The 20,885-nt window shown below is 42.7% G+C and overlaps 2 protein-coding genes and 1 pseudogene across 9 annotated transcripts in view; 1 reads left to right on the forward strand and 2 right to left on the reverse strand.

Moving 5' to 3' along the window:
* RSPRY1 (ring finger and SPRY domain containing 1) overlaps nt 1-9,687 on the reverse strand; it is a 46,626-nt gene extending 36,939 nt beyond the window's left edge. The window contains exon 1 of one of the 4 annotated variants that reach the window (XM_084755281.1): nt 9,514-9,687. The gene's annotated coding sequence lies outside the window, so the exon portion shown is untranslated. Of the gene's footprint in view, nt 1-8,353; nt 8,403-8,828; nt 8,967-9,146 lie in introns of those variants that run through there. The other 3 variants (XM_084755280.1, XM_084755282.1, XM_084755283.1) reach the window with 3 other exon arrangements.
* Nucleotides 9,688-9,918: 231 nt separating this feature from the next.
* Nucleotides 9,919-20,885, forward strand: part of PSME3IP1 (proteasome activator subunit 3 interacting protein 1) — a 30,933-nt gene continuing 19,966 nt past the window's right edge. For 2 of the 4 annotated variants that reach the window (XM_084755302.1, XM_084755299.1), the window contains exon 1: nt 10,175-10,195. The gene's annotated coding sequence lies outside the window, so the exon portion shown is untranslated. Of the gene's footprint in view, nt 10,134-10,174; nt 10,196-20,885 lie in introns of those variants that run through there. The other 2 variants (XM_084755301.1, XM_084755300.1) reach the window with 2 other exon arrangements.
* Nucleotides 10,203-19,964, reverse strand: LOC311583100 (armadillo repeat-containing protein 10-like; annotated as a pseudogene). The gene is made up of 2 exons: nt 19,916-19,964; nt 10,203-12,668 (listed from the first exon to the last, which is right to left on the reverse strand). The product of its transcript is annotated as an armadillo repeat-containing protein 10-like (transcript).

Raw genomic sequence — 20,885 nt, forward strand, 5'->3', positions numbered from 1 at the left:
TGGTTCTAAGCTCTGCTATACTCACTGGAACACAATCTGACCATGGATACACTTTACAAAAGGGAAGACAGGAATAATTCTCACCTCATAGTAACTCTAAAGAGTCAGAATCCTTTCTAGGATGTGGCTCAAGTCTGTGACTTAAAAGCTTCCTAGGTGATTCTGAAAGCATCAAATCTGGAAATCATGATTAGTACCTACCACAGAACCTGGCATCTGCTGAATGAATTATGGGACAAACTGAAATACTAAATGGTTATTCTTGGGAGGGCAAATGTGTCACTATTCCTCCCTAGAAAAATAAACAGATTATTCTTGAATGTTTGGAGATGACAATCAAAACAGCCACTAGAAAATCATCTTATTTACAAAATTGGGGGGTGAGTGGGAGAAGGCTCCAATCTGCCCCAGTCTGCATATATGAAAATTTCATAATGAAACACTTTAATTAATGAAAAATAATAAAAATAGTTCCATATAGTATTTTCCATCAGATCTACCCTCTGAAGCATTGTAGCCAGCCTATGGGTACTACTATCCAGAGATAAGATGACTAGAGATTATGTAAAGGCAACATACTTTTAATGCCTATAAACTTCAACATTATCTTCTTACTATTAGTTTGTGAAGTAAATTTTAAGATCAAACAAAACCAAGAAGAAATTCCTGGTCATTTTTGAATACACAACTATTATTCTGTGTTTCAACCTAGTCAAAGAGAACTTTTTTTTACTTTTTCTTTTCTTTTCTTTTTTTTTTTTTTCCTCAAGACAGGATTTCTTTGTGTAGCCTTTACTGTCCTGGACTCACTTTGTAGACCAGGCTGGCCTCCAACTCACAGCAATCTACCTGCCTCTGCCTTGCTATTGCTGGGATTAAAGGCATGCACCACCACCAGGCTCAAAGAGAACTCTTATCACTGAATATCAAGGCTTAGTGGAGTTTTCTCACTATCTCAATGGCAACAATTTAAACTATCATTCTTAAGTACCATTTTGCTGCAAGATGATAGTTGTAGACAACACAACATGTTGCATATCTTAGCAGTGAGGCAGTTTTATTATAGTTGGGAACATTCAAAGTTTTCAAAATTCCTATGAGGGGGAAAAAAAAAAAAGGAAAAACCCCAACAGACTTAGTAGATCTTAGTAAATTTCATGTTAAATCAGTGAGAGTCTGGTGCTCAGCGTCTCGCCATCAGTAAAAACACAAGCCTCTACCCTCAAAGCCAGCTCACCACAGAGGTTTTTGGCCACTAGGTCTAGTCTAACTCCCTCTAACAAATGGTCCAGGAATTAGTGATTCATCTCTTCAAATATTTGCTTGCATTTAGTTATTAAGCACTTCACTAATGGAAAGAACTTCCTTTTTCTCTGGAAAGACTTCAGGATTATGCTGTCAAGAATGGAGAAGTTGTTTAAAATGAATGATAATAAGGACAGAAAACAAGTCATCGGATCCAAAACGCCAACCAATGTGACCTTTACCTCATCCTTCCAAAAGAGTGTTTCAAGATACAGGATGCTCTCTAGCCCTTCACCCTCAAGGCCAAACCAAACAGCACGAAAGGCCATATTATATACTGTCTCAGTGATTTTTCTCTCAGTAGAAATGGTTTTAGATTTTCTTTCAATACAGTATGTCTCAAACAGTAGCTTCTTGTATCATTTTTTGTTTGTTTTTTGAGACAAAGTTTCTCTGTATAATGGCCCTGGCTGGCTGTCCTGGACTCGCTTTGTAGACCAGGCTGGCCTCGAACTCACAGTGATCCGCCTCTCTCTGCCTCCCGAGTGCCAGATTAAAGGCGTGCGCCACCACCGCCCGGCTTCTTGTATCATCTTTTATTGTCCTCAACCAACATTTCTTGATGAAAAATTTCAAGCATATAGCAAAGGGAAACTAATTTCCTGTAAACAGTATCTATATATTTACCACTTAGTCTGCAATTAACATTTTGTATTTGCTTTATCACAAATTTGTCCATCACTATAACCATCATCAAGCCATCTACATTTTAAAAAGGTGCTTTGAAATAAACTGTATATTTTAGAGTAACCTCATCCCCCGTAATTGAGCATAGCTATTACAAGTTAGGCCTCATTCTTTTAGAAGCTAAATTTATATATATCATGCCAACTTTAAGTATCTAAATGCTGAGTTTTGTCAAATATATATATCTGTATCTTCAAACCATATCAAGATAGGGTACATTTCCAGCAGGACACCTGAAGTAACCACAGAGGAAGAAAAGAAAAATATAGGAAACAAGTTTTCTTTGAAAAATATTCTGCAGGATATCCAAAGAGCATGATTTCTTTACTAATTATTGCAGTTAAATAGAGGGAAACAAAGTAATAAGACTATTTAGTACTCTAATAAGATAAGAAATACAGATATATTTTGAGAGCATACAGGTCAGTTGAAACAGAAGGTACCTAAAGTTTTTGTTTGTTTTTTATTGTTTTATTTTATGTGTATGGGTGTTTTGTCTGTATGTATCTGGGCCAGAGGCCAGAAGGAAGAGTCAAATCCTACAGAACTGGAGTTCCAGATGGCTGTGAGCCACTATGTGGGTGCTGGGAATTGAATCCCAGTCTTCTGAAAGAGTAGCCAATGTTCTTAACTACTGAGCTATCGCTCCAAACATCCTAAAGATTTTTAAAGTTGCATTTGCTATTTTGTTGGGAGGAGAAAAGGGAACGTCTGAAGTAGTCGTCCTCCAACCCGATAGGTCCTGCATCCATAGGTTCCACTAACATAAATAAATCTAACAGTCAAATGTGCTAAATAGATACAGGTTGCTCTTGGATCATTGTTCCCTAAACAATTCCATACTAACAACTATTTATGAGGGAGGCAGAGGCAGGCAGATTGCTGTGAGTTTGAGGCCAGCCTGGTCTACAAAGCAAATTCAGGACAGCCAAGGCTATACAGACAAACCCTGTCTGGGGGTGGGAGGAAAGAACCCCCCAAAATACCAACCCACCAATTATATATGAAATACATGTATATGTAGCATTTATATTTTACTAGTTATTATAAGTAATACAGTGATGGCTTAAGGCACAAAATAGGTCACATGCAGGTTATATGCAAATTTTATGCCATCTTATATAAGGGGGTTGAACATCTGTAAATTTTGGTATCTGTAGAAGGCCTGGGGAGCCAATTTCCCTTGAATATCAAGAGCTGATTGTATTTGGTTGGAATTTCACTTTACGCCCAAAAGGAAAGGCAGCCTTAATAAGGTATTTTTATATGTCACTCAGGTGTCTAAAACTGTGTCAGCAGCAGTGCTGAGCAGGTGAGGCTTAGGTTACACAGGGGACTATTATTCCCTAGACTGTAGGAGTGGCTGGGACAAGCACAGGATGACTCTACTCTTCTGTGCTGAGGCCAGTTTAAGAAAGGACATCTTTGGAGAAAATTAGGTCATCTCTCTGGCTGAACTGAAAGAGTACCTGGAAACAAATTTTCGCCAAAATGTTGAAAGTTTCCAATCGCAGTAACATTTGGTGTTAAAAAGTTATACCAAGAAGTAGGCAAGACTATGGTAAAAAGAATGATAGAACACAATCCTGACCTGACAGAGGAGAAAAGACAAAACTTTTTAGCATTCAAAACATGAGTTAAAAATAAAACTGGCTGGGTGTGGTGGTACATACTTTTAATCCCACAGAGGCAGTCGAATCTCTGAGTTGAAGGCCAGCCTGGTCTATAGAGGAGTTCCAGGACAGCCAGAGCTACATAGAAAAACTCTGTCTTGAAAAACCAAATAAGCCGGGCGTTGTGGCGCACGCCTTTAATCCCAGCACTCGGGAGGCAGAGGCAGGCGGATTGCTGTGAGTTCGAGGCCAGCCTGGTCTACAAAGTGAGTCCAGGATGGCCAAGGCTACACAGAGACACCCTGTCTCGAAAAACCAAAACCAAAACCAAAACCAAAACCAAAAACCAAATAAACAAAAACCCCAATAACAACAGCACTGTGGCTGGAAAGGTGGCTCACTGATAAAGTACTTGTACAAGAAATGAAGTTTGGATCCTTAACATCCACGTAAACACTGGGTGCCTGCAATCAATTCCAGGGCTTTGGAGGCAAATGGGAGCCCCACAGCAAGCTGGCTAGCTAGACTAGCTCAACAGATGCTCTCTGGGTTCAGCAAGAGACTCTGCCCTAAGCAACTGAGGAAGACAATGACAACTTCTGGCTTCCACATGCATGTGCAAACATATGTGATCTGCAACATGGGAACACATAATACACACATGCACTCACACTACATACATACGAAAAATATATAGAAATATATAAGAAAAAATTAGTACCTGTTTAAAATGGTGTCTAAAACACCTACCTGCACATGCAGTTGTATACCTATCAGCTCTAATATGCAGGGTAATAAATACCTAGGTGAATTTATCCTAAAATCTATAAAAGAGTGTTTAAAAAAACAGAAAATATGAGCCTGGTGCAGTGCTGCATGCCTTTAATCCCAGCGCTTAGGAAGCAGAGGCAGGCAGGTCTCTGTGAGTTCGAGGCCAGCCTGGTCTGCAAAGTGAGTCTAGAGAAACCCTGTCTTGAAGAAACAAAAACAGAAAATACTTACAAAATGTTTAAAGATTGTGATATCACCATTCAATAACTATCTACCAGGTTCTGAATGAAGATGAAAATAAAATGTCCCTGTGTTCTTGGCAAAGGAAGCAGAGGTTAGAGATGAAGGACAACAATAGAAAATACAGTTAACACTATAACGAAGCTTAATGAATCCTACGTATAAACCATGAGGGCCTCTAGAAGGAGGCTGTTGGTCCACAAGTTTCTAGATGCTCTCCCACACAAACCTGGCCATCTGAACTCAATTCCTGGAATACATGTAGGAGTGGGAAGAGAAAACAAAGTCATTTTCTGATCTCCACACATACATGCACATCACGCACACACAGAGAACAAAAATACATTTTTAAAAATTCAGAAATTAAAAATCATGTGAGGCAGTGATGGCTCACACCTTTAATCCCAGCAAAGGCAGGTGAATCTTTGAAAGTTTGAGGCAGGCCTGGTTTACAGAGCGAGTTCCAGGATAGCCAAGACCACACAGAGAAACCCTGTCTCAAGAAAGAAAGAAAAAAATTATAGTGAAAGGTTAACAGAAAGTTTAAAATTTAAATTGATAAAGCTAAGACTAAACAGTAAGTTTAATGAAAACAACAACAAAGACTAGAAACCAGATTTTTCTGAGACAATATGGATGTTGTATCCAAAATAGGATCCACACTCTGTACCAGAGAGGTGAGAAGTTTTGCACTGGTGCCAAGTCTGTCCAAGGACAGACCGCCTGAGGGAAAAAGGTACTAGAGACAACAGTAAATTCTTTTGGGAAAAAAAAAATCTGTGCATGTTCATGTTCACATGTGATTACAGGCACATGTGCCACAGAATCCTTGGGGACATCCTCAGGCATTGGTCCTTGCCTCCTATCTTGTTGAGGCAGTCTCTCATTTTGCCATGTACAACAGGTTAGCCAACTTCTAGAGATCCTACGGATTCTGCCTCCCGTCGCCCTGTAAAAGCCCTGGGTTACAGATTCACTCCACTGCACATGGCTTTACATGGGTTATAGGGATTTGAACTCAGATCCTCAAGCCTCTATGGAAAAACACTTTTGCCCATGAAATCATCTCCCTAGTCCAACTGCAGTAAATTCTGATTGCTTTCTTTAGTCTGAGGTAACAAATACAATATTTTAGTAAACCTTAAAAATTGACTTGGAAAATTATTAATATGTAGTTCATAGGCATCTGTAACTATGAACAATGATGAAGCAATAACACTGAATAGAGGAGCTGTATTTCCCATGAGGAAGGGTGGAGTAGCAGTCATATTTTGAGAATACTGCATTCAGTGAACAAAAGGAGAGGAAACCTAATTCTTTAGGAGGTAGAAGTAAGAAAAAACCAACTCTGAAACACAAACTACAGAGTAATAATACACTTGCTGAGTAAGAAATTTCAAACCTTCTAATTGAAGAATACAGGACCCATGAAACTATGCCTGGATACTATAATTTCAAGCAGTACGAAAACTGCATGCAGAGGCCATTCCTTACCAAATTCTAGGGGCGCATTAAGTTCTTCTGTTTCTCAAAAGCTCAGACAAAAAAAAGCAGGTAAGGCAGAGTTTGGAGAGGTGGCTCAGTTGAAGAGCACACACTGCTCTTGCACGAGACCCAGCACCCATTTCAGGCGGCTCACCAGCACTTGAAACCCTAGCTCCAGAAGGAAAATATTCATTCTTTTGCCCTACTAAAAGTCGTAAAAGTTTCCTAAGGGCTGTGGCCCAGGTTTTGGCATTCACTACTTCCTGACTATTCTGTTTTTCAATTTTTAAATTTGAATACCAGAAAAGAAAATCCATCCAACTCAATAAATGGCAAATGTCTTGAAAAATGCCAAAATTTTGAAGAAAAAAAAAAAAGTTAAAGTTGACCATTGGTTCAATTGGTCATTTGTGATGCCCGCTGACTCCTCCCTTACACTTAGAATGTGTGATGAATAGTATGTTTTACTTCACAAGGATCTGACCCTAAAAAAGATTAAAATTCCCATTTAATGTTTTGTAATTGAGATCACCATCTTTAAGAATTCTTAATAAGGCTAGAGAGATGGCACAGTGGATAAAAGCACCTAAGTTCTGTTCCTAGCACCAATAGACTCACAACTGCCTAAAACTCCAGCTCCAGAAGGCACCTGTGCACATGTGCCATAATTTCCTTCCCACATATGTATAATTAAAACAATAAAAATAAAATCCTTTTAAAATGTTTAGCAATTTTTAAAAGCATTCCTAGTAATTTTTTAAAGCTACACAGATTTTAGTATATCAAAGAAAGTTGTACTCTAAAATCTTCAAAATGATTCTCCATCATAAAAAAACTACTTCACTGGATATGGCGGTGCACACCTTTAATCCCAGCACTCTGGAGGCAGAGGCAGGTGATCTCTGTGAGTTTCAGGCCAGCCAGGGTTTTATAAGGAGACCTTGTCTCAAAAAAAGTTAGGTATAGCACACACCTGAAGTCCTAGCACTCAGGAGGGTGAGGCAAGAGGACCACAAAGAGAGAGGGGGGGGGGCAGGCACAGAGACAGAAGAGAGATTACTTCGTTATTAGAAAAAAATCATATAATCCTTGAATACTAACTTAATCTCATGAGCTTAAACAGATTGTTGTAAATACACATCAGAAACATACTTCACAGATGAGTTGTTTCTCCTCTATTCAGTACAGAAAAACAAAACACTACTTTATAAAATGAATGCTAAGCTTTTCTAAGTATCAAGTTCTCCTTGATACTTACAAAAAAAAAGTAATTTGGCTGCAAAGCATAAAAAATATACATAGGCCATGCTGGAATACTTCCAACAATCAATAGTTTAAAAATATTCAGTCTAGAAAAAAAATGAAGGGCTTGAAAAAAAAAAAAAGCAGAACTTAGATAGACATTAAGCAGAGGCCCTGGGCACTATCTATCTTGGGAAACCAAAAAGCCCACAAAACCACCACAGTAAATAAAACAAAAGATCAACAAACAATTATGAAATGTAAGATTAAGAACCAGGAAATTCAGGTCAATTTAAAAAAAAGCCTACATAAAAAACGACAACAAAAAAACCTACTTCAAAAACCACAAGTAAATACCTCTTAACAAGCAAGTGCCCTAACCAAAAGTTACTGAAGTGTCACATACTGAGGTTATTGCTTTATTATTATAGCCTCATAATAACAGGGATCTACACACCAAGTTATCATCCCAAGAAATGCAGACTACATATAAGATGAAAATGAAAAGAAGCGCCTTACAATCTATACGCTGGGGGTACCACAAGGCAGAATTCATGGAAGGAAAAAATGTACAGGCTAATTTGCAAATTACAACTGAGTGAGGCTGCCTAGCATTCACTAACTGTAGTCATCCAAAGGGCCAGGAATACATAAAAGAAAAAGTGGGCCTACAATATTGAGAACAAATTACTTGGAGAAAAACTTCCTGAAGGAAGTGCTAACTCTTACCAGCACAATTAGAAGTTGAAAGTACATTAAAACTCCGCAAACAAAAACTGGAAACCTCTTCATGACAAGGAAGCAGGGTTTGAAAGCAGGGTCTCGACTGTAACACTGCCTGAGAGAGAGGCTGTGACTCTAGAGGCACTCAGTAATACATGGCTCTGAGTGCTATAGGTAACCAACACCTGTATTTATGCTAATCTCTTACATCAACAACTTCACAGATTAGAAGACACTTTTTTTTTTTTTAATTTCTCAGCGGCAATCCATTTCACTTCCTTACTCACATAGCGTTATTTTACAGAAGAAATTCAACGAAGGACAAGCAGATGGTAGGGACCTGGGAGACAGCGCGACTCTACGCCGCCGACAATGACAGACACTGCCAACTTTAAGAAGTTCAAAGTACAACACTCCAGGGGACGGATCCTCACTCAAGACAGCTTACACAAGACAGAATCTCAAGAGTTTCAGCCTACCAGCCTTTAACTAAGTCTCCTTCTGTAAGAACAGGGAAAGTGAGGCAGACAGGAGGCAGGAAGTAAAAAAGCCAAATGTGGAGGCTGGCAGGGGGTGCTGCTGGTGGGAGACTCCCTGCGTTCCTCTCTGGCGCGGAGCCCAGAGGCAGCACAATCCTTAGTCTGGGACACCTGGTCAGTCTCCAGAGAGGGAGAGAGAGAGAGAGAGAAAAGAACCTGACTACTCCGGTTGCCGCTTACTATCCGGAACTGCCCAGAAATCTCCCCTCCCCGTGGACTTTACCTAATATTTAGCTCGGGCCTTGAGAGCAGGAGAATCCGCTAGGTCTGGCTCCCGCCTCCAGCCTCTCTCTACGGCATAGAAGTCTCCACAGCCTCTCCCCATCATGTAGAACTCTCCACTCCAAGACACCACCATACGTCCCCGGGGGGAAGTGGGCTTCCCACTGAAACCAAACTGCCCCCCCCCTCCCAAAGGAACCCCCTGCCCACGGCGTGCTCCCCTCGACCCCTTCTGCTCGCAGGAGCCTGGACGAGCTTCCTTCCGCGTCCGGAGCCTCCCCTGGGGGGTGGGGGGGGGGTGGGGTAACCTGCCTCTCACCTGGGCCCGGTTAGCCGCAGTCTCCTCGGGAGGGTGACCCCCAGGACCTCCTCCAGACAAGATCCCCCCCAAAAGGGGAACACCCTCTTCCAGAAACCGCTTCAGGCGCCTCCAGCGCGGGCCTCGGAGGAGAACGTTCCGGCTGCTTCCCAGGCTCTGCCCAACGCCACCCTCTCCAAGACCCCTGCCCGGAGACGGAGACAGCGGCGGCGGCGGTGGCAGTGGCGGCGGCCCCAGTCCAGTCTCTCCGACCCAGGCTCCAGCGGCTGTTCCCTTCCCTCACAGGCGTCCCTAGCCCTCAAGCTCCCTCCCCGGCCACGTCCCCAAGGGGCTTCCCAGAGCAGCGCGGTAGGGCTGTGGCACTGACTTTCACTAGCTCCTGGGCCCACCGGAGGGAGGGGACAGCGACAGCGGCGCGACTCCTTTGTGACAGGTCCAAGAGAGCGGTAAAGATGGACGCGAGGACTCGGCACTGCCATTACGCGCAGGGGCCCACCCCCGCTTCGCACCGCCCGGGCCCTCCCTCAGTCCCCTAGGAAACGCCCCTTCCTCGGTGGCAAGCCCTCTCTCGCAGCCAGCCAATCATCTCTCAAGGACTGTGTCACGTGAGCCCGCGGTTCGGCCTGCCACCCTGGAACGAACTGGCCAATCCTCTTGCGGAAAGGTGAATGGCCCAATCAAATCTCTCCAGGCCCGTGTTGGAGCACCGGATTTCCACGAGGCGCACGGGGAGGGAGGCGGCTTTTGATTGGACTATGCCGCCGGAAGTGGGGTGGGAATTTGTTGTGGCGGTGAGGAACAGGAAGCCCCGAAGGGTCAAAAGGAATACAAAAGCAAAATCTGGTTGCTTCCTTTAAGCCGTTGTGCTTTCTTCCTTTCTCTTCTTATTTTTTTTTTTTTTTTTTTTTTTAAGAGCGAGTGGCCTTGGCGGCGGCGGTTTGACGTAGGCGGCCGCGGAGGTGAGGGAGGCTCGCCACTCCGGCTCTGGTAGGTGAATGCGGCCTGGGTCCGCGCCGGGAGGCGAAACCAGGTTTCTCGGCGGACGAGAGGTAGAGTTACAGTTGGAGTTAGGGTTAGGGCCCAGGCTTGTCATCAGTCGGTGTCCTTGCCGGTGCCGGGTGTCCTGAGTCGCTCGGGCCGGGAGTTTGCCGGTACCCACCCTGAGCGGAGCCTGCGGGACGGCGTGTGGGTCGCGGCAGGAGGTTCCGACCCTTTCTTGAGCGCCAGGACCGTCGGGCTTGCCCCACTTTTCTGCTGGTCCGGGAGCCATGCGGGCCTGAAGTGAGCCGCCGCCGCCGCCTCTGTTCGGCTCGGAACCGACCCCACGCTCCTTAGAAAACGTGGGGGTGCCCGATTGAGAATCGTTGAATCCCAGAATGTAGTTGCAGGATGGGGAACACATTTGTTGTGTCGCGTGTCCCAGTTGCTCTGCCTCGCACATTCTCTTCTAATAGGAGACAAGGCTGTGTCGCCTGTTACCTAGTGTGTTAGAACTAAGACCGATAGTTGAGATGTCTTTTTTGAGTTGGTGCCCCTTGGAATACCAATCCACGCAGAGAGAAAGGGAGACCTATTGTTCGTAGAAGTTTTTTTTTTTTTTTGGAGGAAAACAAGAGCTGTGGCCCGTGTTTTTAAAATGCAGATCTTGTACCTCACCCTTCAGATAGACTGATTGTTTAAGTCTGGAGTGGGACCCAGAAAGTCTAGTATGAACCTGTTAGGATTTACGGCGACTTCTTGTGTGTCAACCCGTGAGATTCGTTTCGTTGGTTAAGTTAATTGATTTATTGCTGAGTCCCAGAGACACCATACAATGTGTTGGAGGAGCTCGCTGGGGTGGCTTGTACCTGTAATCCTAGGACCACAGAGGCTGTGGGTGGGGTGGGGGTGTCAGTAGGTGAACAGCCTGGCCTACATGGCAAGACTGCCAGAAAACAAATCAGAATAAACGAGCAAACAAAAGAGCACTGCTTTTTAAAATATTCTAAAGGAATCTGTAGGGCTCTCTTTGATAGAAGGAACTGAGTTAAAATAAAGGCAGCTTGTGTGTTTCAGTTAACAGCCTAAGATGAGCTATGAATAATGTATAGGGGTCTGGAAGTAGTAGTATGGCCTAATTATCTTTGAAATTAAAGTCTTTTAAAAAAATATTTATTTATTTATTTATTATGTATACAGTATTCTGCCTGCATGTATACCTGCTTGCCAGAAGAGGGCACCACATCTCATTGTGGATGGTTGTGAGCCACCATGTGGTTGCTGGGAATTGAACTCAGGACCTCTAGGAAGAGCAGCCAGTGCTCTTAACCGCTGAGCCATCCCTCCAACCCCTGAAGTTAAAGTCTTAATACCTTTAAGAGGCAATTCTTTCTGGTTCTTACAAAGGAAGAATTATGCAAAGACCATTCACCTGGTTGTCACCCATCATTGTCACCATGCAAAGATCTGAAGTCCGTTTTCGTAAGGGCAGCCACCCATATTTTGATAGTGAAGCAATTTAACAGCATGGTTCAACTGTAAGCTTGGTTAGAGTGGAATATGCCTTTAGGGTAGCAATATTAAGCAATTTTAGTGTGTTCGCTTTTTTTTTAAGGCGAATTACGGCTTTTATTGTTTAACTCCCATCAGCTGAAACAGCCCTTCTAAAGGAACGTAGAAAACAGTTGCTGTGTGCTCAGCATTACTACTCTTTGAAAAAAAAAAATTGGAGCAAGCATCAGAATTTCGGCTTTGTTGCTAAAGCCTTCTCTTTCACATCCACATCAATATGGCAAGTTAGAGCTCTTATCTTCTGGGCGCATTCTCCACAGCACAGGAAAAACAATGACCCTTTAGCCAAAGGAAGCTGGTTAGCTAACCCGCCTTTCACTTTGAGGCAATTGTTTATATTCTGAAACAGTATAAATACCGGAAGAAGAATCTCTTGCTCTTTGGCCATCATAAAGGGAAAGACATGAAGAATCCACCTGGGCACTCAGTAATCCTTCTGTCATGGGTGGGTTCTCAGACAAGTTCAAAAGCCACTTCAAAACCTGACCCTTGGTGCGCCCGTGCCCACTAAGTAGCAGGTGGAGCAGGCCGTCAGTGCAGCTGCTGAGCAGGTGCTGGTAGTCATTGGTGATGGTAGTGTTTAAGAGCGTCGTCAGTCCGGCCAGCTGCACACCAGGGTCCAGGGGATCAGCAAAGAGGTCCTTGCAAACTTGATGGACGTGTATCTGTATCTTAGCTTGATTTTCGACATTCACACTCAGGTTATTTAGAGCGTTTAAAGCTTTCTCTTTAATACTGAGGTTCAGAAAGTTGATTTTGTTTCCAACGATTAAGATGCCACCCAACTCACAGCTTGGTTGGCTGAGAAGGCTGCATTATTTCCCAAGGTGAACAAGGCTTTTTCAGTAATTAGAGGATCACCAGTTTACTCCAGCAGGTGTAGAAGTTTCTCAAGTTGTTCAGTATTTAAGACATCATCATAGGAACCATCTGTTAAGTCTTCTGCAGACCACAAAGGGCATAGACAGCACCCTCCTCACCGCAGTCCCTGAGTCAGCAAGTAGATGCAGTTGCAGGCGCGGCACCAAGGACCAGTCCCGCTTGCTACCCAGCCCACTCAGCCCACGTTCCACTGCTGTGGCAGCTGAGCTGCAGGAGCCGAGAAGCCAGGACCACACACAGGTGCAGCTGGGCCAGAACCTTGTGTTCACTTTTTTGTTTGTTTTTCAATACAGGGTTTCTCTGTGTAGCCTTGGCTGTCCTGGAACTACCTCAGTAGGCAGGCTGGCCTTGACCTCACAGAATGTGCCTGCTTCTGCCTCCCAAGTGCCGGGATCGAAGGCATGTATCACCATGGCCCCTGCTTAAGGCTTGATTTTTTTTTAATTTGGAACATAAGTATATTTGTTGTGTGATCCATGTATTTAGTCTCCATAGGTTTGTTTTTCTTATCTATTATTCCCGATGTCTTCTGTGCTAGTTCCCTTCCCTTTCAAGGTGTAGTTCTTGGGTACCTGTTTAAGATGGGGAGAAAGTGGTTATCAACAAACCCTGTGAGTGGCTTTGGCTGTCCTGTTGCCTCATCAGAATCCTATGATAATGAATCATTTAGGTCAGAGAAATCCTCGGGATGAAATAAATCTACTTGCGTTGTGAGCTTAATTTGTAGTTTTCACCTTCTAGATTTTGCTCAAAGTTTTTACCATCTTTTTGGCTTTAAAAATTATTATTTAGTTACTTTTGTATCAGAGGACAAGTTCTGTATTGGTCCTCCTACTTTTTTTTTTATTCCTTTAAGATTTATTTTAGATATGTGTGTGTGTGTGTGTGTGTGTGTGTGTGTGTGTGCATGCCCCATGTATGTGCGCAGGTGCATGAGGAAGCCATAAGAGGGTACCGGATACCCTGCTGCTAGAGTTACAGGCAGTTGTGAGCCTGCCTTGTGCGTGAAACTGAACTCACCCTCTGGGAAAGCAGCAAGGTCTCTCAGCTCTGAGCCCTCTCTCCAGGCCTTGACTGCCACCTTGTTTGAGACAGGGTCTCTGGTTGTTTACCACTGCGTGTGTCTGGATAGCTAGCCCACAAGGTTCTGGGGAGGAACACTGGGCTTACAAGCGTGACTACAGTGTCCTGCACTTATGTGGGCTCTGGAGCATCAAACTGAGATTCCATGCTTGCTTGGCAAACATCATCTCCATTGAGCCATCTATGAGCCACATTTCTAGTGTTTTAATATTTAGTCTATTTTCTCAGGAGACGGGAGACTCTCACCCCTTGAACCTGATATTGGAATGTGAAGCTTGAGATTTCCCGTACACTTAAGTGAAAGATGGTATTTCTACACAAAATTCCTAATATTTCCACTGTTTAGTGGCACAGCTGCTTTGAGAATTAGGCTTCCCTCATGCCTTATTCTAGTCTTCCTGAAAGAATTTAGTGTTGACACTGGGCTTGGTGGCACATATCTTTAATCCTAGTGGAGGCACAGACAGGTGGCTCTCTGAATTCAAGGCCAGCCTGGTTTACAGAGAAAGGGCGGGCAGCCAGGGCTATACAGAGAAACCCTGTGTCCCAAAAAAAAAAAAAAAGAAAAGAAAAAGAAAGTAGGGGGGGTTAGAGCTCAGCTTTGACTTGTCCTTTAGCATTAACTGTGTCCTGCTTTTCTTTAAATTGCCTGTGTGCTCCAGCATTGCATTATTGCATTGACTGTACGCTCCTGTTCAGTACCTAGCACTGTGCCTCGAGATTTACTTTTTTTTTTTTTTTTTTTTTAAGCTGGCTTGGGCAGGGAGTGGGAGGATCTCTGAGTTTGAAGCCACCTGAGTCTATGAATCAAGTTCCAGTCCAGCCAAGGTTATATAGTGAGTGCCTCAAAAACCAAAACAAAACATAAGACAACATTTAAAAGCTGGCTTGGGTAGCCTTTTCCACCAGCATCACACAGGCCTATTGGGTTTTCAGTTTGATTGTACTGTTGTTGTGTTTTGTAAGGATGGGTGTGCGGAAGATGGGGTAGGAATTGGTGTGTGAGTTGGAAGGCAACCCAGAAGGCAAAACAGTATAGAATCAAGGCCACCCTTGAACATTCTCAGAGAAGCCTCATTTTGAATACAAATGCTGAACATTTTTAATGTGGTTGTGTCTTCTTCCCAGTTTGGGGGAGCTAAGGAGTGGGGTGACAGGACCAAAAGATACTGCTGTTTTTATTTCCTGAGTTCCAGATGAGGTAGTTGCTTTGCATTCACTTGTCATAGTATGTTGCATAATACAAGTAAAATTAGAGTCTTTCTGGTGAGGGGATTGTTTGGATTTTGAGAGTTAAAGCGTGAAGTAGAGAGCTAAGCACCAGCTAAAGGAGCAAATGTTTTAATTTTCCTTTTTCCTTTAGTGTAAGAAGATGATTAGATGCATATAAGAGATTGCACCTTATGTGTGGAAAGATTTTGTGTGAGTGTATGAGTGTGTTTGTATAACACATTAAGTACTTAACATATAATTGCATGTTTCTTTTTTTCTTTTTTTGGTTTTTCAAGACAGGATTTCTCTGTGTAGCCTTGGCTGTCCTAGACTTGCTTTGTAGACCAGGCTGGCCTTGAATTCACAACAATCTGTCTGCCTCTGCCTCCCGAGTGCTGGGATTAAAGGCGTATGACACCACGCCCAGCTAATTGCATGGTTTTTTTTTTTGATGCCTCAATATTTATCACAAACTACTCTTCATCTTAAATACAGATTAAATTGCTTATGCTATAATCTCATTTTTGATTCATGAGATCTCTTTTCTACTATAGTATATTATTAATAAGCTTCAGTGTTAAAGATGGATGTTATATTTCCCACTGGTTGCTTTACCCAGTAATAAATATTAACAGAGTTCTTTGCTAAGTAATTATCATTCTCTAGAGAAGTTTTATAACAAAAAAGTTGGCTTGATCTAATTACACTTGCTTGGTAGTAGTGTCTTCTGGTCAGAAAGTAGTAGTCTTTTTGGAAGTTTAGTTGGGCTATCTAATGAATCTAGGTTTGTGTGCGCGTGTGCGCGCGTGCGTGCGTGCGTGTGTGTGTGTGTGTGTGTATAGCATATAGAACTTGATGATTGCCAGCTTTCTTCTTTTTGGATATGTATTTATCCCTGCCCCATTTACCTGAGGGGCTGGAGAGATGGCTCAGTGGTTAAGAGCACTGTCTGTTCTTCCAGAGGACCTTAGTTCAGTACCCTCGTGCTTGTTTATCCATGAACATGAAGGGCGCAAGAGGATGATGGTATCAGCTGTTACTGTCTTGTCTATTCCTTCGAGGCAGAGTCTCTCTCTGAACCTGGGACTTAGGTTGTTGCAGAGTGGTTGCAAGCCAGCAAGTCACAGCTAACCTCTTGTTTCCACCCTGTCAGAGCTCTGGTTACTTGAAAGCTAGGATCCAAACTATGGTCCTCAAGACTGCACAGCAAATGCTCCCAACCACTGAGTCTCCTCTCCATCTCCCTTACATTTGAAGTACAGGAAGATTTATATATTAGGGTAAAAATATTGGAAAGCAGTCAACTGACAAGAGAAAATTGTTTGGCTTATTTTTGCTACCTTAACTAAAGCCTTATAACAAATCTTATTCTTGAGTGTGTTTCTACATGTAGGGTCTAGTTTTAGAAGGATATGGTGGCCAGTGTGAAGTAAACTTAGTCTGCCATCACAAAATCCAATTCCTTAGGAAAGCAGATCTCATTAATTTGTATCACAGCATTAATTAAGTGGACTACTTTTTCAGTTCTAGGATAGGGATGACTTTGTAAGGTGCACTTCAGAACTTGCAGAATATGCTACCACCTGTTCTGTTTTCTAGCCTGGAAATGAAATGCCAACTCCAGTAGAAACCCAGTACTGCAGTGTGTAACAGTTGCCCTGCCTTCAAGCACAGGATCTTTGTTTTGGGGCTGTTGAACACATTTATAAACCATGGCTGTGTTTGGAGACAGAAGTCTCACTATATAATAAACCAGGTTGGCCTCAAACTTTTCTATCTTCTAAACTTTTAAGTTTAAACAAAGCGATTTTTGATTCCTACAAAATCCATACTGGAAAACATTGAATGTTTCTTTTAAAAATAATGTTGGGGGGCGGGGTTGGTGATTTAGCTCAGTGGTAGAGCGCTTGCTAGGCCCTGGGTTCGGTCCTCAGCTCTGGGGGGAAAAAAGACATCATAATATTAATAATGATGATGATGATGTTGGGCTGGGCGGTAGTTGAGTGGCAGTGCATGGGCCTAGCTCCTAAGTCACTCTAGGTTTGAGCCTCAGCACTGGAAAAAGAAAGAGTATTTGATTTCATAGTTGAACTTGAGTTACCTTGAAAAGCAAAAACTGGGCAAGGAAAGGAAAGTTGCCCTTATTTAATCAGGGAGTTAATCTGACTGTCTCCTTCTCTCTCTTCTTTTTCTTTTTTCTTTTTTGGAGACAGGTTCTAATTGTGTAGTCTTGACTGTCCTAGAATTCATCATGCAGACAAGGCTAACCTGGAACTCACAGAGATCTATTTGCTGCTGCCTTCTGATTGCATGCTGGTGTGAGCCACCATACCTGATTTACTTAGTCTTCCTAGAATTGAATACAGGAAGGACAAAATAAGCCTTCCACTGTAAATTCTCAGCAGTCCTATGTTGATTTTTGTTTGTTTTGGGTTTTGTTTTTGTTGTTGTTGTTGGTTTTTTTTTTTTTTTTTTTTGGTTTTGGTTTTGGTTTTGGTTTTGGTTTTGGTTTTTCAAAACAGGGTTTTTCTGTGTAGCCTTGGCTGTCCTAGACTTACTTTGTAGACCAGGCTGGCCTTGAACTCACAGCAATCTGCTTGCCTCTGCCTCCTGAGTGCTGAGATTAAAGGCAGTGTGCCACTGCGCCTTGCCCTATGTTGCTCTTAATAGTTAGATCCCTATAACTCTGGCTCTTTGTTTGCTTCTTTTTTATCTTTATTTATTTTAGCAAGCAAAAGAGGGAAAGTACAGACTTGTGAAAATTTGGCTACCCAATAGGAATTAGATGTCAATGCAATCTAAGTCCGTAAATTCTGTAGTTCAGAAAGGATGTATATTGTGGGTATGGGCCACTTCTGTACTGCAGAATAATAAATGGCTAGTGTGACTCTGAAGAAAAAGGTTCATTTCTCAGTGCAAGTTTTAAAAAAACCAACCCACTTTAAATATTGTCAATTAAGTGTGTGTGTGTGTGTGTGTGTGTGTGTGTGTGTGTGTGAGAGAGAGAGAGAGAGAGAGAGAGAGAGAGACAGACAGACAGACAGACAGACAGACAGACAGACAGACAGATGGGTATGAGTGCAGGGGTGCAGACGCCACTGCATACATTTGAAGGTCAGAGGATTCCAGGAGTTGGTTTTCTTTCCACTTGATTCCAGGACTCAAACTCAGGTCATTAGGTTCACACACAGCAAACTCTCTTATGCACTGAGCTATCTCACTTGGGGCCCAATACAACTTGCAGTGGTTCTCAACCTTCCCCTGTAATAGAGTTCTTCATGTTGTGATGATTCCCCCAACCTTAATAGCATTTTGATGCTACTTCATAACTGTAATTTTGATATTGTTATGAATCATAATGTAAATATTTTTGGAGATAGAGGTTTGTCAGAGGGGTCACAACCCACAGGTTGAGAACTACTTAGTTAAAGGAAGATTGGAAGAGTTATTTTTTGAAAGATGGTTTCAATTGTGTAACAAAAAGGTGATTTCAGTTTGTTTCTGTGTTTCCTGCAGCCCAAAGTTGGCTGATGTTTGAGCAAGAATGCCTTTAGACACTGAAACTGTAGTAAATCCTGGCAATGGTCCCTGTTGCCTAACTAAACATTGAACAGTATTTGGGAATATTCATTGAGTGCATTTATTTCCCCTGCTCAGATTCTTTAGCCCCTCCTAGTGACTAGTTTAATAAATGTTTATTATACACCTGACAAGCTCCACACTGTGCTGATAGGCAGTGTGGGTAAAGAGCTGTTGGAACATTCAGCAGCACCGTAGTTAATGGGTGCTGTCCAGAGTTTTAAATGTATGTGACTGGAGCACAGGAAAGAAAGAAGCATCCAGATCTCTAGAAGGGCATGAGAAGCTTCTTAGAGGTAGGCTTTTCATTCTGAGTCTGAGCAGAGAAGTTCGTGTGAGGGTTAAGGTGAAGCAAGGTAGAGGCAACAGCCTGAACAAAGCCTGCAGAGTGAGACATGTTGTGAGATGAGCAGTGTGGCTTCCCAGGACCGTATGTGAGGCGTTGCTGTAAGTTAAGTTAGGAAGATGGGGGAGGTGAGACAGGTGAGGGGATCACACAAATGAAAATGTACTTTACTCTGGCGTGAGTGACTTTCAACCATAAGGTAATTTCACCCACAAGAGGGATTTGTGGCAATGTCATTTAACATTTTGATTTTTGTGCTGGTGTGTATGAGGGTGGTAGTGGTGATCCTGGCATTTTAAGTTGGACAGTAACAGGCAGGTTTACCTTCTAGCAAGACCATTAGATTGATAATGGGAAGAATGGATGGAAAGGAGGCTAGAATAGAAACCGCGGAACAAAATGGAGCCCTGAAAAAGAATTATAAACAAAGGGGCCCACTTCCCACAAAAGAAGATGGTAGATTAATAAGTCCTTATGAGGTAGGAACAAGAGAACTAGGCAACAGGGGGGATATAAAGGTATAAAGAAGGAAAGCATATATAGGTGCATGTCCGAGGCTTGCGCCTGGGAAACCATTCATCCATATGTGTGTACCTAATTCTGCCTGTAATGTTCACTGTGGTAGTTTATTATGTGCCATATTATCCGGGTTAAGTGCAAGAGCGCTGACCTTACTTCTTTTGTGTATTTCAAAAAATCTAGCCCACTGTTTGTTGGACATATAGTAGATGTAACAACTTAAATACATATGGAGAGAATAATATATGTGAACATTAAAGTTATGTGTGTTAACTTCTCAGTTTGATGTGGTCCCTTTCCCACTTACAAGGTCAGATTTGTTTATGACTGATTTCTTCCCATTCCTCGAGTACGTACAGTTGCTTTCACCACTGAACTCGATCCAGAGTTCCTTTTGGTAATAGGAAGCCTTTCAAAGCATTTTGAAGTGTGCCAAATACAGTGCCAAGTGCTTTGCATGAATTATCTTGTTTTCCCACAGACAGACTTTATGTTGTGTAATGCTGTCTTGGTCACCTTTGGTGAGTGTGATCTAGGGACAAGGACATCAAGGCTCAGAAGAATTAAATGACTGGCCTAGTGTGGTACCAGGTCTTACCCTGGCAGAACCAAATTTTGAATTTAAGTCTCTTGCTGTCAGTGCTCATGGTGTTTATCATTGCCTGCACCCACCTTTTTGTTTGTTGGTTGGCTGATTTCTTTGTGTAGCCTTGGCTATCCTGGAACTCTCCCTGTAGTCCAGGCTGGCCTGGAACTCACAGAGATACGCCTGCCTTCCCAGTGCTGGGATTAAAGGTGTGTGCCACCATGCCTAGCTACATGTGTCCACCTTAATAAGAGCACAACAGAAGAAGGCATTTGCTATAGATTGGTTGAAATTTAACAGGTTATATTGAAAGATACCTAAAGTTAAGCTAGCTTGTCTTTCAGTATTATTTGTTTATTATGAAATATTATGAAATAAAGTCATTATATAGCTCAAATGGGCCTAGAACCTATGATCTTCCTGCAACCGCCTCCCTAGTGCTGGAATTATAGGTGGGAGCTGCCACACCCAACCTATGGTTGTAGTTATTGACTGTGAAAGAAACTACAATTCTTGAAAGACCTGAACTTTTTAGAGAAGAAATATTCTGAATATTGTACAGAACACTCAGAACTTGGCTACTCACTCACTCACCACCACACTTATTAAGTGTGTGTCCTTGTACAAGCACTCATGTGGAGGTCAAAGGACAGCTTGCTGGAGTCCATTTTTTCTTCCACCATGTGGATTCTGGGAAATAAACTCAGGTCATCAGGCTTGGCAACACACAGGCTTTGTGTTGGCCTGTATTTTGAAGTATGTCTCAGGTATTCAAGGCTGGCCTTGAACTCTTGATCCTCCTGTATCTGCTGCTCAGGTGCTGGAATTACAGGCACCACCAGGCCAGGCAAATGCCACTGCTTTGAAATACATTTCTGTTAGTCTTGTAGGATTAAAAATATTGGCTTGGAAAAGCAGCAAGTTAGAAGTAGGAGTTGCCCTCCTGTAACTGAAGCATTGTCATGTTGGGAAAGACTCAACT

This window comes from Acomys minous (genome assembly GCF_964271855.1).
Source record: "Acomys minous genome assembly, chromosome: 14".
NCBI lineage: Eukaryota > Metazoa > Chordata > Mammalia > Rodentia > Muridae > Acomys > Acomys minous.